General features: G+C 42.8%; 2 pseudogenes; one reads left to right on the forward strand and one right to left on the reverse strand.

Moving 5' to 3' along the window:
* Positions 1–528: 528 nt before the first annotated feature.
* Positions 529–12,263, reverse strand: LOC133104182 (large ribosomal subunit protein uL6-like; annotated as a pseudogene).
* A 60-nt stretch (positions 12,264–12,323) lies between these two features.
* Positions 12,324–18,190, forward strand: part of LOC133104183 (thioredoxin-like protein 1) — a 41,320-nt pseudogene continuing 35,453 nt past the window's right edge.

The raw sequence follows: 18,190 nt of genomic DNA on the forward strand, positions 1-18,190 counted from the left end.
TCAAGTTGAAGCCCCGTGCCCCTTGGGAGTGTATTACATTGCAAAGAAGAGAAGTGTGACTCAGACAATTTTGACAGTGACTCCATAGCAAGAAAAAAATCATAAACTCATTTAAGTCCTTCTCAATGCCACACAATTACTTACAGAATATTGAGATCCTAAGACAAACGTCAGGACTAGTGTCCGAGAGATATGGAATTACCTTTCAGCTGAGAGGCAAGACAGAGTTGGGAAGTTGGTAACTCAAAAAATTTGAGAAGTCCAGCCCCAGGTATCTGGATTGTCATCCCCACCATCTTTAGAAGGGGCTGAAATTTTCTGTGTCTCCAATGAGATGTCTTTTTTTCTAAGGCACTAGATTAGAAAAATCTAGGATGGAAGATGGGAACTCTCAAAGCAGCAGCCGGTGAAAATGGGATTAGGATTTTTCCCCCAATCAAGAGCTTTTATTGCATCTTTAAAATATCACAGATGAGTCTGAAGTATTATCTGGCATCTTGCTGCTTCTGTAGCTGGACAACGTAGGTCTTATTCATCAGCCTGCTGAACTGTTCCTTTTTCAGAAACAGAGATAGCATCCAAAAGTTTTCTGATATCCTTGTTTTTAAGTATTGTGGCTTGTTGAATCAAAGCAGCTGAATTTGATACAAGTTCAATGTCATTTCCTTCAAAAATGAACTCTTCTTTCTAGGCTTGAGATACTAAACAAGCAGTGCCTGGCCTCATTTGAACCCTGTGGATGTATTTTTCACATCCCCCAAATTTCAGACTTCAACAAGAGAACCATTCTCCTAAATAATGATGTTGATGGGGAAGTGAGCATACACAGACCTCATCTTGTAATGGAAGCCCAGTGTGACACCCTTGACCATGTTCTGTACACGACTACAGATAGTGTGAACCATTGCCAGTTACTTTCTATTTCCCCACCCTTTGTCAACCCAGAGCCTCATCTTTTTCTTTCCAAGGAGACTGAGTTCTACATTAATATGATTGAAGTCCCTCCAGAGGGTGTCTCTGGGCCCTTCTCAATAACTGTGCATCCCTTCAGAGTGATGTCGACATTTTCTGGAATGTCGACAGTCTGATTTTGAGAATGGTCTTCATTCTTGCAGTAGATGCAGCAAAAAGAGTGGGATTAGGCCATTAGACTAATGGGTGGACAAAGAGAAATTGACTAGAAGAGAGAAACATGATGTTGAAATGGTAGCAAATAGAAAATTTGAAAGTTTATCCTGCAGGATGGCTAAAAATAATTTTATTCTGAATAAGAATGTGATTGCTAAGAATCACTCTTCAAGCAATCAAGGATTTAAATTTCCTTGTTTAGACTCAGAATTTAAATGGGAAAACTGGTGCAGAAGACTTCAGGACCACTCTCTCCTCTTCACATGGCTGGCTTCTTCCCATCCTCTGGGTTTCAACTTTAAGATCGCATTCTTAACATAAGGTTCTCCCTGACGACTTAGCAATTGGGGCTTATATAGTGCATTGAATGCAACACACGGGTGTTCTAAAGTCAAGTGATTAGACACTGATGGGCCCCCAGTACTGTTCATGGACATTTGCATCCCAGGTAGACGCTGTCAGAGCATCTGTGTCCTGTCCAGCTCCTGCTAGTCCTCTCTTCCAACTCTTCTCCTCACTGACAGCCTCTTATAAACCTCTTGCCACTCTCCTGGAGGGCTTTTTCTGGCTGCAGGGGCATGACCCACCATGCAGGCTGGAGGTATCTGTGAATCAATGCCTCCAGAAGCAGCCCTCAACAGTCATCTAATGGAAAATGTCGGATAAATACCCCAAACCTCACCTCTCAGGTGGGGCAACACTGAGGCATGTTATGCAAAGTCTCCCGAGAGTCCCCAGAGGCCTGAGCCCCAGCTGCCCACATCAGGAATTCTGCTCATTTGCACACCCTTTGATTGGTTTTCTTTCCTTCCTTGTCTCCTTCCCCACTTGCCTTCCAGTGGTTCCTGGGATCGTCCCCCAGATAAACTACCTGTATTCACATCCTTATCTCAGAGTCTACTGGGGAAACTCACACTAAAACAGCATTTTTCCACATAAGAAAATTAACCAACTATGGAGGAAAGTAGATGAAGACGAATTTGAACTAACAATGACTGATGATTAGGAAGCAAAGAATAACAGCAATTAAAAACCATAAAGAACACCCCTAGGGATGCACTGACCAGTGTTTCCACCAAGCCTTGTGGGAGTTCGTACTCCCTGCCTGGGCACAGCAGCAGTGCACGTTTTCCAGTGCTGTGAAAAATTCAGCAGAAGCCAACTTCCACTGGAGCCCTGAATTAACTGTTCTTATTAAACTCCAATATCGTGCTATTTAAAACATATGAAGGACTTCCCTGGCGGTCCAGTGGTTAAGACTCTGCGATCCCAATGCAGGGGGTACGGGTTCAATCCCTGGTCAGGGAACTAAGATCCTGCATGCCGCGAGGAACAGCCAAAAAAAAAAAAAGTATGAATACTAAATTTTAGTAATAGTTAATTCCTCATATAGTCACTTACTAGTATGTAGCACTTGCTTATATGTATAAAATATGAAATGATATCATATGGTACATCATTTGCTCATAATAAAGAGGAAGTTCTGTGCTTTATCAGTTTAAGGTTCCTGAAAGCCTTGTGGATACTGGCCCACACTTTCACCAACCCTGCACTAGAGACCATACTGGGAAAAAAAATATATATATTATCACAAACAAATGCCCACTGTTTTCTTGGCAGCCCAACTCCGGGACCAAACATACCTTAAACAATTAAGTTCCTAGTCCCTGAAAGAGTAAACATACCTTCAGGGGGAAAAGAAAAACATACAACAGTCTTACCAAGTTGCTTTTTTTTTTTTTTTTAACATCTTTATTGGAGTATAATTGCTTTACAATGTTGTGTTCGTTTCTGCTGTATAACAAAGTGAATCAGCTATATGTGTACATACATCCCCATATCCCCTCCCTCTTGTGTCTCCCTCCCACCCTCCCTATCCCACCCCTCTAGGAGGTCACAAAGCAAGCACCGAGCTGACCTCCCTGTGCTATGCAGCTGCTTCCCACTAGCTATCTATTTTACACTAGGTAGTGTATACATAAAAAACTAAAAATAGAGCTACCATATGACCCAGCAATCCCACTACTGGGCATATACCCTGAGAAAACCATAATTCAAAAAGATACATATACCACAATGTTCATTGCAGGTGTATTTAAAATAGCCAGGACATGGAAGTGTCCATCGACAGGCGAATGGATAAGGAGATGTGGCACATATGTACAACGGAATATTACCAAGCTGTTGGATTTGATATTTACTACTCTCTTTCTCGGGTCAAGGCTGTGGAGTATAAACTGGGCTCCAGCCAGGTTATAACCACTTTCCTTCAACAGTCATTTTCCAGGAACTTCTGTTTTCTAGAAGAGATTTTTAAAAATAGTACCTGGGAGGAAATCAACCATGCTTATGTTGCTGAGTGATTCTAATATGTTTGAGGGGGAGCACAGCCCATGCATGTTAAATCATTCACTGTTTGCAGAGAACTTCCTTTGGGTGTAGATTTTCTTATTCTCCGCCACCAGCAGCTATTTTTCTAGTCGCCTATATGTGTTTGCAAGTTTGTCTCCCTCAACTGGACTGTACACGAGTGGAGGGCCACGATCTTGCCTAATCAACCTCTGCCTGCCCGCGACAGTGCAGGTCAGTAAGGGGAGAGGGGAAGCCGGGCTCCGTTGCGGGAGGGAAGAAGGAGGAGCCCTGAGGCGGGACTTCCACTGCAGCGCCCTCTGCAGACCGCATCGATGGATGTGAATTCACCACCAGCTTGGCTTCCTTCCCTTCCCCATCAAGTTTCCCCCATTCCTTTAGGGTCTCCCTGAAGCCCTTCCTGAATAAACCATTTGAACATGATTCTTGTCTCAAGGCTTTCTTCTGGGGATCACCAACTGACTTCAACCCAGAGGACTGAGAATCAGAGCACTGGAAATATGCAAGTTAGTGGTTACCACCTTGTTTTAGTTAACGGTCCTCGATTTCCAAGGAGGAGAAACCCATTCAAATTAACTTAGATGGAAAGTTTACAAAAGACTTAAATTCCAGAGGTGCACCGTGGCCTTGGGGGAATTAGAAAGTCACCTTAAACGTGTTGGGGCCACATAGTCTCTCTTCTCTGATTCTCCTAGCACTTGTACTCATCTTTTTTGCTGCAGTTAATATTTTCTACGATGTTTTACTCATGTGCTGTGTTGGCACATGGCTGCAGCTTACTAAGGGAACAGAACCCTTGCCCTGTCTCTACAGAGGACAAACTAATTCAGCCTCTTAGTGCCCTACGTCCAAATGCCAGGGGAAAAATTCAAAACACCATAATCTGATTAGCCCACCTGGGGCAGGTGTCTGCTCCATGACAATCAGATGTTGCCTCGGAAGCAGGGTCACCTGCCCCAACACAGCCACTTCTTCAACAGTACTGTGGGCATGGGTGGGCTTTTTCAAGAGGGATTGTAGGCTCAAGGCAATGACTGACATCTTTAGGACAATAACAAGCCAAGACTTTTTTGTTTTGCCTTCAAACGTCTCAGTGTTGGCCCTGCCCTACCCTGTCAAGCATAGAGATCCCCACTCACTTGAATATGTTCCATCAACCTCGGTCTCATGGGCTTGTTCACCACGTATCAACACGCTAGGCTAACTCCATCTCCATGCCATCTGTCTCACCGGTCCTCAGATGATACAGGCTTTGGCTTTGTTTCTACAAACACTATCCTTCCTTTATTTCCTACCTTCTCCATGAAGCCTTTCCCAAGAATTCCAATCCTCCCCTAATGCCAATGCACTATTTATATTCTGTCCATTTGCCCATGTTGAATGGTAGAAACAAGGTTATCTTCCCTATTCCGTAAGCCCCTCAAATCAGTGGGACATCATACTTCCTGTTTCTGTTGCTTCCCCTACAGCACTTGGCATCATTCTAAGCATACAGTCAGCAACACACAGCTGCTCTGCTTCATGTATTGACTGAAGTAACTAAGCTTTTCTACAGCACTTACTTCAGTGCCTTCCTCATAGCTGGAATAACAAGCCTTTGAATTACCGCCCCTAAGGTGGTACCACTGCAATGTGAGCTCGCTCTACTTCCAACTGCCAGTATCTTCATCTCTCACCAGAGGGTGTCCTCCCAAACAGCAGAAAGCCACCCTGGCCTCAGACACAGTAGATTGGACAGTCTGGGCAGTTAACCGCTGGCAGCCCTCCACCAGTGATGCTTAGAGGCAGGTGGATATATAACCCAACTTCCTCCCCATCCATAAGTCAACTCTGAGTCTTGTACATCAGCTCCCAGAGTTTCCCACTGGGCTTGAGCTCTAGTCGCCCACGGTGATAACTTGCTCCATAAGGCTGCCTACCCTTCTGTGTCACCTCCACAATTCCCTGCTAGTGTTTCCTGGGACCGCCTCCCACGTAAACTATTTACACTTGAATTCTTGTCTCAGGGTCTGCTACAAGAGGGGGGACCTACACTAAGACGAGATTCAATAAATACTCATGATTGAAGGAAAAGGTGATTTCACCTTCCCCCTCACAGGCCGAGAAGCCAGGCCAGGGGCAGGGTTGGATTTCTCAAGCCCAGGGAGGATAGAAGTCTCAATTTCCATGCTGTACCTCAAAGGTGGAAATACCCAGAAAGGAGAGGCTTCATGGGAATCAGTTTAAAACACAAAGCACTGTATCCTTGGGGGCAGCTGTGAAGTTCACAGTACCCAGCTAGGTCTAGAGAAGGCAGGTGCTGACAACACAGCTGCCCACAGTTTACTGGCCCAATTTGGGATGGGCGATATATATCTTGGCAGCCCAGAAGCCAGACCCCCATTTTTCCTGGTTTCCACTAATACATAACAGAGATGAATCAAGGAAAAATAATAACTACTCTTAGACTTTTTGCTAACCTTGATGGACTACATTTGACTTGAGTTATAAAATCAGAAAAATGTCCCCCCTCTTGCATCTTAAATTTTGGAAAAATTTCTACCTGCTAAAATAGTTTTCCAGAAATGAAGTGGACAAAAGCTATACAAATGCTTCAAGGATGATGGGAAAAAGCAGTTACCCCGGATCAACTGGAAGGGCAGCTTGAACATTTCTGATGGTTGATTGCATAACCATCAAGTTCTTGAACATTTAACATGTTAGTCCTTTGTTTGCTGGCGGAATGCAATTGCTCAATGAAATGCGAAAGAACTTGACAAGGACCATTTTCATGATTATCTGCCAAGTTCTTGCTTTAACTTGTTTGCTTAATCAAATGCCTACTTATGATCTCCTTGGGAGGTTCTAAATTTCATTAGCTCTTTCCTTAAAGAGAAGTTAATCTACTCAGGAAGGAAGGCTTATTCATCATGGGTCAGAGAACATTAACACTTCCTAATAATTAGTTCCAAGCCTCAGTTTCTAGATGACTAACCAGTTCAGCAAAATCCTGGTTCAGCAGAACCAGAACCTGTTTTCAGCAGAACCACTGCAACCAGTGCGAAATGTAATATCTCATTGAACTGTTTTGTCATTACAGTCCCAACGTTTTGCTATAGCTAAGCAACAATTAGACCAAATGATGCTTGTCTTTTCATTGAGGGGGATCTACAGAACAGCTCTCTGTCATAACTTTAATTTGAGATCTGCCTGCTGTCCTGATGAAAACCATCTTAATGAACTTGTGAATTTCTCATTGTCGTCTATTGTAAAAATGTACAGCAAGTTTCCTGCTCAGATATGCATGATCAGAAGGTGAACACCCTCACTGCTGTGGACTTGAACTTGAATAAAAACTTTGTCTTCTCAGAAAGATGCCATGCTAGATGGAAGAGGGGCTTATAAAAGCCTTTAGTTTACAAATGAAGGATGTCTTCCCTCTGCACATTATCATGGTAGCCAGAATAATGGACCCTTCCCCCAAAATGTCCACATCCTAATCCTTGGAACCTGTGAATATGTTTCCTTACATGGCAAAATGGTCTTTGCAGATGTGATGAAGTGAAGGATCTTGAAATGTGGAGTCATTCTGGATTATCTGGGTAGGCTCAACCTAATTACAAGGGTCCTTAAAATCATAGAATCTTTCCGTGTTGTAGTCGGAAGGAAATATGACTACAGAAGAATGGCGAAAGGCATGTAATCTTGCTAGATTTGAAAATGGAGGAAGAGGTCACAAGCCAAGGAATGTGGCTGGTTCTAGAAGCTGGAAAAGACAAGAAATAGATTCTCTCTTAGAGCCTCCAGAAATGATCACTGCCCTGCTGACACCTTGATTTCGGCCCAGTGAGTCCTGTATCAGACTTCTGATGTCCAAAACTATAAGATGATAAATGTGTGTTGTTATAAGCCACTAAGTTTGTGGTAATTTGTTGCAGCAGCAATAAAAACTAATACAGTTATACTTAAATAATTCCTGGAAAAACTTAAGTAAGAAAAGAAAAAATATATTATGGTAAAGTTATTTCTTCTCCCCCAAAATATCTAGAAGTGTGACTTTTCTTTTTTCTTTTCTTTTCCACCATCCAGGATTAATAGCTATTAACTCTTTGTGTTTGTGGCCTTTCGCTCTGTTTTGTAAAAAAGTACAATATTCATTACAGTTGAACATCAGGTCCCCTTTAGCCATAATGCCAATTGCATTCCCTGACCCACTCCACCAATCCTAATCATATTTTAACATATATTTTTATAATCTATTAAAAATATTATATATAAATGTATAATCATTAGTGTGCACTTTCTAAATTTTTCCATATAATGTCATAGAATTAAGGGCTATTTGACAAAAGCTGGAAAACAGGACACAAAGTCACTACCAAAGATGATGCATCTTAAGAAAGAAACAGAGGTCTAGCTGATAACTCCCTGGCTTCTCCCTGTTTTCCCTTTGCTTTCTATCTCCTGTCTCCTGGCCACGTTTCCCACAGGCCAAATCCGGCCAGAAGCCAATTGGCTGGGAAGTCCGAGAAATGTAGTTTGCAGGATGAGCCCTCTGCAATGCAGAAGAGGACAGGGGAGTGTGGAGAAGGGAGCTGAAAGCAAGCTGGCAAATGCTTTGCAGGGTGTATGCTAGATTTACAATGAAGTCCTTTAAAAACCCTGCAATTTTCAGCTTTCCAGAATGAGGGTCATGTATTTTTGTTTTGTTATCTCTTTGTGCCAGAGGACCTTTGAATGCTTAAAAGGAAATTCTGAAGAAGTCCCTACCATGGGGAAGGGGGCCCAGTGGGACCAGAGCCCCCCAGTTGGCAGGACCCTTGAGACTCGAGCCCTCATTTACCTTCTGCTGTAACTGTATCTTCCAGCTTCTGAGCAGGAAGAAGGACTCTAGAATCATGATCTCTGGAAACTGGGAGAAATGAAGCAAAAATGAAGCTTCCCAGGGTGGGCAGATTATTTCAATAAAAATATCAGACATATATAAATGAAAACATTGACAAGACAGCAACAAAAATATGCAGTATGAAAAGATTTCTGGAAACAATCTACAATATCTCCTATTTTGCATTAAACAGAATATTTCCCTTTTTATTTTATTGATTGATTGATTATTATTATTTTTGATTATTATTATTTTTGGCCGTGCCACACAGCATGTGGGATTTTAGTTCCCCGACTAGGGATAGAACCCACGCCCCCTAGAGTGGAAGCGTGGAGTTCCACTGGACTGCCAGGGAAATCCCTTTTCCTTTTCAAAGTAAAATTTTCAGGAATTCATGTTTTTACCCTTCAACTAGAAGGGCATCACACAGACCAAGAGAACAAACCAAAGGATTGTTCACTGATCAAATAATAACATGAAAAATAATCAAAACTGTTTAATTAGATTGTTCCAGACTTTTATAAGGAAAACTAACATCAGAGGGGTTGTTGACACATTTCTTCAATGTTTTTTCAGCGTAAAAGCTCACATCCTGAACGCTCTCCGCTTCAGAGGTTTGATAAGCTCCACCCTATAGAGTACAAGTAGGGTCTTCAAATCACTATTTAGACAGAAACTATAGACCAGCACCATCCAATAGAAATATAACATGAGCCATGTTCAAAAAAATACGAGGTGGTGGGCGAAGTGAGTGAAGAGGGTCAAAAAGGTACAAATTTCTAATTATGAAATAAGTCATGGGGATATAATGTACAGCATGGTGACTATAGTCAATAATGCTGTGTTGCATATCTGAAAGTAGCTAGAAGAGTAGATCTTGAAGAAAAACAAAAACAAAAACATGAAACTGGTGAAATTAATTTTAAGAATATTTTAAACTCAGTATATCGAAAATATTATCATTTCAACATGTAATCAATATAAAAATAATAAAATAATTTTGCTCTTTTTCAAACCTAATCTTTGAAACTTACATGTATTTTACACTTTCACCATGTCTCAATTCAGATACTAAATTTTTATTGGGAATACTTGATTTGTATTCAGATTTTATAAAACATACAGTTGCTAAGAAAAATTCATGTACTCTGGTTGTTCCAAGCATACATTAAAAAAAAGTTCTTCAGTAACTGGATCAAGTATAAATTTTTAAATTTAATTTTAAATTAAAATTAAGTAAAATTAAAAATTCAGTTTCTCACTCATAATGGCCGCAGTTTCTGTGCTCAGCAGATACATGCGGCTCACAGCTACCGTACTGAACAGGGAAACACTCCATCAGATACAAGGACTTGTAAAAACCTGAGGTTTTTTTCACCGTTATAACTTTTTCATGCTACTTTTCGAGGTGACCTGTTTTTTCTTCATACGGATTAATCTGAAGCCTTTAAGTAAAAAGTACCTGTGTTCTTGTTACTGGTGTCAATAAGGAAGTAATGGCTAGAGAAGGAGGGAAGCTTCATGTAAGAGTGAGAGGATGTTTGTAGGTGCATCAAAGAAAGAAAAGCAACCTGACTCTCCAAGGTCTTCTGGACAGAAAGAATAGAGGCCCCCAGAGCAGAAGAATGGGCTTGGAAAGTGACCTTGTTCACTTTCAGACAGCGCTCTTTGTCACAAATGACAGATACTTGATTCAAACTGGCTTTGACAATGAAGACTCTCTGTGGGCTTAAAGAACTAATAAGTCTGCAGGCTCTGTAATGAGAAGCTCAGGCATGGCTGAATCCAGGGGCTCAAATAATATCCTTAGGAATTGATTTATCTCAGTCTCTCAACATCAGTGCCCACTGTATTGCTTTCAATCTCAGAGTTTCTCCAACAGTGGCAAGATGGCTGCCAGCTATCCCAACCTCATGTCCTGTTCTTCACATCCCTACCAGAGAGGATGCTTCTTTCCTAAAAGACCCAGCATAAGTCCTAGGGCTGATGGTCATTGTCCTCTGCTTGGGTCACTTGATCATTTCTTAAATAATCCCCAGGCCTGGTTGACTTTCCAACCTTGGAGATGCAGGGTCGGATCTGCCCACTCAAACCACATGGACTCGATGAGGGAGCGTGGTTCCCAGGGAAAATTAGGTTGCTGTCACTAGGGAGAGAGAGAAGTGTGCTGGGCAGGAAAAATCTTTTGTATGTCAAATCAAGATGCTTGGCAATGAGGAGGCTAGTTGGTTCCCCCCAAAATGATTATGGTTATTCAGATTTTATGTGGCTTCATTAGAAATACTGTATCGTCTATCAGATGTTCCATCTCCTTTTTCCATTAGTCTTTTGGGAATCCACACCTTTTTCAAGTTACTTAACCTTGAGGAAGTTGTTTAACCTCACTGTGCTTCAGAGTTTCCATCTGTAAAATGGGGACAATAATAAGACCTACCTATCACATTTATAATAAAAATTAAATAAGCTAATATGTGTGAAATATAAGATAGACAATATATGAATAGAGTCTGGCAGATGACAAGTTCTAAAAAATTCCATTAAATAAACATGCAAAAATGTGATATTATATACTTTTCTTAGAAGATTCATTGCCTTCTCAAATGAGTTCATATATGACTCTTTCTGTCAAAGTAGGTTTCAGAGAGAGGAGAGACTACTGAAAATGTTTATTGGATCAATGAATGAATCCCATTGTCAGAGTTAAGGATGTATATACTTTTTTTTTCAAAGGCATACCTATGTCCTTTAATACAGTTTACCTGTATTGTGATTTCTCTCTTAGGAACATATGTCAGAATTTAATTAAATTAAAACCAGTGTATTCGCCCTGTGAAAGACACTCTGACTCTGGTTAATGTAATGGCACCAAGGAACAATCTGGGTATGGTGATCATCATGAGGAATTGTCTCCATCTCTATTCTATTCTTATTGTCCCAATACTTGGTTTAATTAAGTTATAGGAATTATAGTAAATGGGGTTTATCTGGGAAAAGACTCCTTGAGAAATCAAGGGACCATCTCCAGTTGCCTCTGCTGGGGAAAGCAGGACTCAGTTCCTACTTGGGGCATGAAAACACCCAGACACGGAGGGAGACTGAGGCTGCGAATTGCCTGAGACCAAAGCTCCTGAAAATGCCGAGTTGATATCTGATAAGAAGGTGAGCCTCAAAATCCCTTTTTGTTGGACATGTTCAATCAATAAAAGCCACCCGTGAAAGGTGATTCAAGGTACAGCATGCTTTGCCTTCCCTAAAGGACTAGTGCCCTGTATCCATCCCTTCCCTCACACCTGGTCTAAAATGACCACCTTGCAGCCACTTCACTGCCTAGGCACTGCCTTCAGTAGCCCCTTGCCTGTTCCACAAACACATTTGCCACCTGCAAGGACGCACATTCACATCCTGGCCCCCCACCACTGTCACACAGATAACGTATTAGATCACCCTATTCCTCACCCCTCACTGTACCCATACCCTTCCGTAAATAGCTTTGCAGTTCCTTCCACTAGAAATCTTGCTTTGGTCCCACGTGGGCTTACTTTGGCCAGTGGAATATGGACAGAAATGGCAGTGAATCAGTTCTGAGCCTACACACAAAGAGGCAGCACCCTTTCTACTTGCTTCTCTTGTGCAGAGTTCTGCCACATCATTCCTCTGGTTCCAGAAGAATGAAACATGTGTGGAACAGAGCCACCCTGGCAAATCAGCGAACCTGTGAGCATGACAATGCATGTTTATTATTAGCCATTGAGATTTGGGCTGCTTTGTTACATAGTATAGTTCAGTTATAGTTGACCGGTAAACGAGCTATCAGCCAAGAGGGAGTAAGGAAGGCTCTGAGAGTCTTGGCCACAGCAGGTGAAGTTTTCCGCAGGGGTGGCAGAATTTGTAGCATCGTCATTGCAGCCATTCCTTATCCCTCCTTCCTTGCTTTCTGTAATTATAGAATCTAAAAAGTGAAATGCCCAAGTTTCCAGAATGTTTTACAGCTGGGCCATCTGATCCAGTTCTAGCCAACGACATAGAAGTAGAGATTTGCAGGGGACTCCTGAGAAAACTTTTGCTGTTTGAACACGAGAGAGACTTCCGGTACCGCCCTCCTCCCTTCTTCCTGCCTCGGAGGCAGTCGCGATGCCTGAATCCAAAGCAGCCAACTCACAACCAGCAGGTGAGCAGCATGAGATTGATAAACCAACAGCTTAAGGAAGACAGGAAGAAGATGGAAAAGGATGGGAAAATCCTGGGTACTTGATGAGATTGCTGAATAGCTAAACCAGCAGCAACCAATGCCTATCTCTGGTTTTCTTTTAAAGTGAGATACAATCAGTGTCCCTTTTGTTTAAACCCCTGTTAGATGGGGTTCTGATATCTAAAGTGAAATGCATTCCCGGATGATATGCCTATTTTCTGGTTGGACTTGGGTCTGGCCCAGTCTGTTTACGTCAGAAAGATGCTGCTGCTTCCTCACTGGGTATTGGAGGAGCTGAGATAGAAGGAAACTCCAAAGGTTTCGTAACTATTGTGGGGAGGGAGAGGGAAGCAGCAGTCTTAGCTTTTAACATCAGATAGGAGTCCCCGAGGAACTGAGACCGGGGAAGCTTTGATTACTGCTCTCTCTTCCCTGACCCAGTCGATCCATTAAAATCCAACCCACCCATCATTCTTAGCCTGTTCCATGAAGCTTTCTCAAATTCCAGCCAGAATGACTCACTACTTTCTCTGAATTCCTCGAGTTGTTTGTTTGCTTGTTTATTTCAGCCTATGTGTGCCCCTCAATTGACACATCACACTTGGCTCTGCATGAGTCCAGCTGTGTATGTGTCTTATCTTCCCTACAAGGATAGTGTCTTAGTAGCCCCTGCAGAATCTCTTGTAGAACCTAGTAGACACTGGTCGGCATGCATCAGGCCTTTAGAACTAGTGGTAACTATTAATCAAATAAAATGCATATGAACTTGCTTTATAGCAAGCCTAGCATCACATCCAGGTTTGTGGGTGTATCTGGAAACCTAATGAGGGATTGGCAGCAAAAACAGTTCAGTTTAGGATACCCTCTACGATAGAGGAAGCAGATTAAGAAAGAAATGAGGGGACAAAAGAGAGGAGAAATAAAGAACAATCCAAAGTCACCTCCAAAGAGAACAGAGTCTGTATAGTTTATTCCCTCTTGGGAATGTTCCTATCAGAAGTTCTGATGACAAAGAGTCAGCAACCTGGCATGGTTTTGCATTTCTATCCTGTGCCTTAAAATATATGTTGGATCGTTTAGACTTTTTAGCTTCCACTTGAGTTAAAAAGAAGAGGGAAACTTTAATCTGGGCAGTGCCTGAGCTCATAGTTAAGAAGTGGGGTGGTACGGTCTTGGACTGGGTCCCCCAGAAGCAGGGCAAATGGCTTATTTGGGAAGTGATTCCAGGAAACACAGGGGAGACTGTGGAAATGGCAGTGACGGGAAGGAAGCGAACATGGGTGGGTTAATGAGTAAGTTACACCTGTGTGTACCTGGATCTTGGTCCTGGCAGGGAGCTCTGTGTAGACCCCACCTCCAAATTGTTCCACTATGTAAAAACAGTCACTAAACCAATGTTGGAAGAAAATATTATTTTTATAAAAGGCTTTGATTGGTAGGCTTGAAGTTACATTTTTTGGTTCCTTATAATTGTCTAAACTTTACATATTTTCCACGATGAACATGTATCACTTTTTTAAGTTCCTCACAAAATCTTTGAGAAAACATCATGTCACTCATTACCAATAATGATTCTAAAATGATTTTGCTGACTTGGCCCATCCGAGCCTCTGCTGTTAACTTCTGTTTAGCTCAAGGGTACCAGCTCTGTCCTCCTCATTCCCCAAGATGCCCATGTCACACTCCCTCCCACCAGTATGCATTCACTCTTTTAAGAAAATATTTATAGGGTCCCCGCTGTGTGCCAGGCACTGCCCTAGGCACTAGACAAAACCAAACATTGTCCCAGCCCTCATGGAAGGAACTGAGTAATAAAATAAAGCAAATTTTAAAGATTCTGTCTTTCAGAAGCACTGTGCAAGAGTGCTTTTTTGTGGGAATTCTATGAGGTCCCAGTTCTCCGGGAAACTATAGTAGGAGATTTAGATCCAGCGGGGGAAGCTGTCCTTAGGAAGTGAGGTTCAACCTAAGATCTGAAGGATGCAGAGGCGTTAACCAGGCAAATGTTAATTGCATTTCTAATGTGTGCATGGGGTCATCATGTTGGGGTCTTGGGACGCTACGTTCAAACCTCTGTTCTCAAAGACATAGCCATCTAATTGTCAGCCCACAATCAAGTTTCCTAAAATAACAGAGAAAAAACAAAACAAAACAAAACATTGTTGGATCAAGTCCCCCAGTGTCTGTAGGAAGATGTGAGAGTTCAAAGGAAGAGGAAATCAATAAGGCTAAGTAGACAGGAAAGCCTCACTGGAGGAAATGTAGCTTGGGTTCAGGTTTTATGCCAGCAACAAGGAAAGGTTCCCACGGAAGGGGAACAGCACACACAAATGCTCAGAGAGCTCAATGTCAGGGATCCTTCTATTAAATGGTGAGATGACCAGCAAGATGAGAGTAGCAGATAGGTATTAAGTGGAAGAGATGGTCTGTCCTTGGAAGCTGGGTAAAGATTCTTGGACTTGATGTGATGGGAACTAAGGAGCAAAGACTGCCAAAATGCAGGCATTACCTACAGGAGGATTGATGCAGCTGACTTTACCCCTGGGAAGGAGGGGAGCCAGAGGGGCTGGCCACAGTGATCCAGACAGCAAGAGAGAGTCTGACAAGGAGGACCTTCTTCCTTGTATCCATGGTAAACTAGGATTTAAGAGGTTCACTGAATTTTTAGCTTCTGAAAAAGAAATTTCTATTAGAAAGGGAAACATTATATTGCTTGATAGAATTGGTCTCATCTTATTTATTTTATCCATCTTTCTCTTACAACCAAGGAAATATACTGAAACCCAACCAATTTCTTTCCTTTCCCAGAAGCTCTCCACAGGAAGGAGACCATATTTGCAAGCCATCTAGGACTCAGCTCTCCTGGAGCAAACCCATGGAGTGGGAGACCCTTCTCCTGCTCTAGGGAACACCTCTTACCAATCCCTAACCTTCCTGACTCACAAAAGTTGCTGCCAGCCGTGGTGGGGTGGGAGCAAGGGCAGGAAGTATAGGTCATGCTGACAAAGGGTCTTCATTGCTGGAGGGGGCTGCAGAGGCATGAGGGCGGGGCTGAGGGATCTCTTCCCTAGCAGAGGCTGGTGGACCAAGCGGTGGCCATTCTGCCCCATTGCTTCCCATGACCAGCAATTCCTCTGGCTAGACCATACCTATTTAGGCCATTTTCTACTATGTCCGCCTACTGAGATAGCCCCTCCTGTGTTCTAGATCTCTCCAGGAAAGGTGAGTTTCTAAGTTCTGCTGTGTTCTGTCTTAGTGAACACTTTAAGGGCCTTTTGAACAACAATAGAGGAATCAGCTTTACCCCTGCTTCAGCGCACACTGTAAATCCCCAATCAGGACAGCGCTAGAATTTTCTATACGGGACACATTAACAGGTGGCGATCTGGAACTTCCCTCAAAACTCTATTTGCCTACAAACACGCTGTTTTTATTTTGATTTTATGTTTACTGGGGGAGCACATGGAAGTAATGGGGTGCGACGGTCCACAGCTTCCAAGCTTGTCCCTGATACCACCCCTGAGCCCTACAACTAGGCTTCTTTTCAGATACAGACTCTCATAAAAAGTCCTACACCCTCATCTGTACTTTCACACCAAGGACAGACAGAGGCTTGCATGCAGAAATCATTTACAGTGAATAAATTTGTCAGTTAATTATCTAACTTCCCTACAGAGCTGGCTACTTCCTTCTCGTGGGAAGGTGAACACCTGCTGAGAAGGTTCTCAGGAATCAGCTTCCGCCCAAACACCCTACCCAGAACAGACCTTTCAGCTACCTGGGGCTTCTCTTAGAAACAGGAGTTTTTCTGGATCTCTGACGCCCTCTAGTGGCTGTCTCAGGCTGAAATCCTGCCTAAAGTCAGCAGCCGTTCCACCTCCTCCTAAAAATACGACCAGCCCTGAATTTAAAAAGAAAGGAAGAAAAAAGACATATCCTTTCTTCTGCTTCTCCTAAGTGCAAAAGAGAAAATTTAGGGATGTCTAGTTTCTGACACCATCAAGGTTCATCTGGCCTCTTAACATTGCCCTGGTTGGTTTGTGTTTTAAAGCTTTGATAGCACCTTGCTGCCTGCTCTGTATCCCAAATGGCTTTCCCCTTGCCCCAAATATATACTTTATTTGGTCTTTATGTTTGTTTCAGAGCATCACTGAGTGTCTTTTTCTCAAAAAAAAAAAAAAAGAAATAAAGAAACACAGGAATGGCTTAACTGTATCCTTTAAGTTGAGGAGGGCAGATTTCCCTGCCTGACCCACCAAGGTGCCCTCGCAAAGCCTCTGCGTGATTCCAGGCGCCAGGGGCGTCACAGAGCGCCTTGGCAGGACCAGGGATGCTGCTGTCTTTTTTGACTTTGATAGATAGGTGAAACCTGGGTGTGGTTGGAAATTGGCTACATTGGTCGTTTTTATGAATAGATTTTTACAAACCCATGGGAAGTGTTCCTAATATAAATAGCCTGCGTTATTCTTGTATCACCTTCATCTGACCCCTGGGAGTGCTAAAGAAAAGCCCATCACAGTTACCTGGCCTTCAGCCTGAAGCAGACAAATAAGCCACTGGCCAGGATGAGACTGGAGGAGAAGGAGACAGCACATCTGATGACACTTCTATTCCCTTGGCTGAAAGGAAAAGACGAATATTTGCTGGGCTTGTTCTGTGTACTGACCATTAAGTATCTCGTCTAGTGGGGCAGGTATGACCATCTCCACTTTACAGATGAGGACACTGAGACACAGAGTTAAATGATTTTCCCAAGATCACACAACTATGTAAGAGGCAAGGTTAAGATTCAAACCCAGTTCTGACTCTCTCTAAAGCCCACTCTTTACCCAACTCTTGCCTCTTGTCTTACTTAGCTTTGGGTTTCAGGTCCTTGCCTCAGAGTCTATGTGAATGGTGCCTCCTGGAGTTGAGCAGTGTGCAGCCTGCAGGTCTGTACAGAGTGGCTCAAATTTGGATTGGCTTGAAACCCTCGCATGACCCAGATTCTAAGCCTGGCCTGAAAACTAGAATCTTGCTACTCAAAGTGTGGTCCCCAAAACTGCAGCATCAGCGATACCTGGGAGCTTTTTAGAAATGCAAATTAGTGGGCCCCACCTCAGACCCAGTGAATCACAAACTTCAAGGTTTGAGATTAGAAATGTATACCCAGCTCTTCTCAGCTTTGATGTGCACTCAGATCACCTGGGGGTCTTGTTAAATGCAGATTCTGATTCAGGAGGGCTGAGGAGATGGTGCTGAACTTCTGCTTCTCTAACCAGCTCCCAGGCAATGCCAACACCGTGAGCTACATTTGGAATAACATGCCCCTAGATCAAAAATTCTCAAACTTGAGTCTGCATTCAAATCACCTAGAGGGTTGGTAAAACAGATTGCTGGGGCCCCATCCCAAGAAATTCTGATTCAGAGGGTCTGGGATGGGGCCCAAGAATTTTCTTTTCTAACAAGTTCCCGGGTGATGCTGGTATAGGGACCCTACTTTGAGAACCACCATTCTAGCCTACAAGAACTTCCTTCAGTTAGACAATTAACCCCATGCTTTTTGGCTTTGCACTTTCATGAAGCCCTACTTAGTCCTCAAATCCTGGCATCTTAGAGCTGAAAATAACTTCATAGACCAAAAGCAAAGCCAGGGTGAA

The sequence above is a fragment of the Eubalaena glacialis genome, chromosome 13 (genome assembly GCF_028564815.1).
Source record: "Eubalaena glacialis isolate mEubGla1 chromosome 13, mEubGla1.1.hap2.+ XY, whole genome shotgun sequence".
NCBI classification, from domain to species: Eukaryota; Metazoa; Chordata; class Mammalia; order Artiodactyla; family Balaenidae; genus Eubalaena; species Eubalaena glacialis.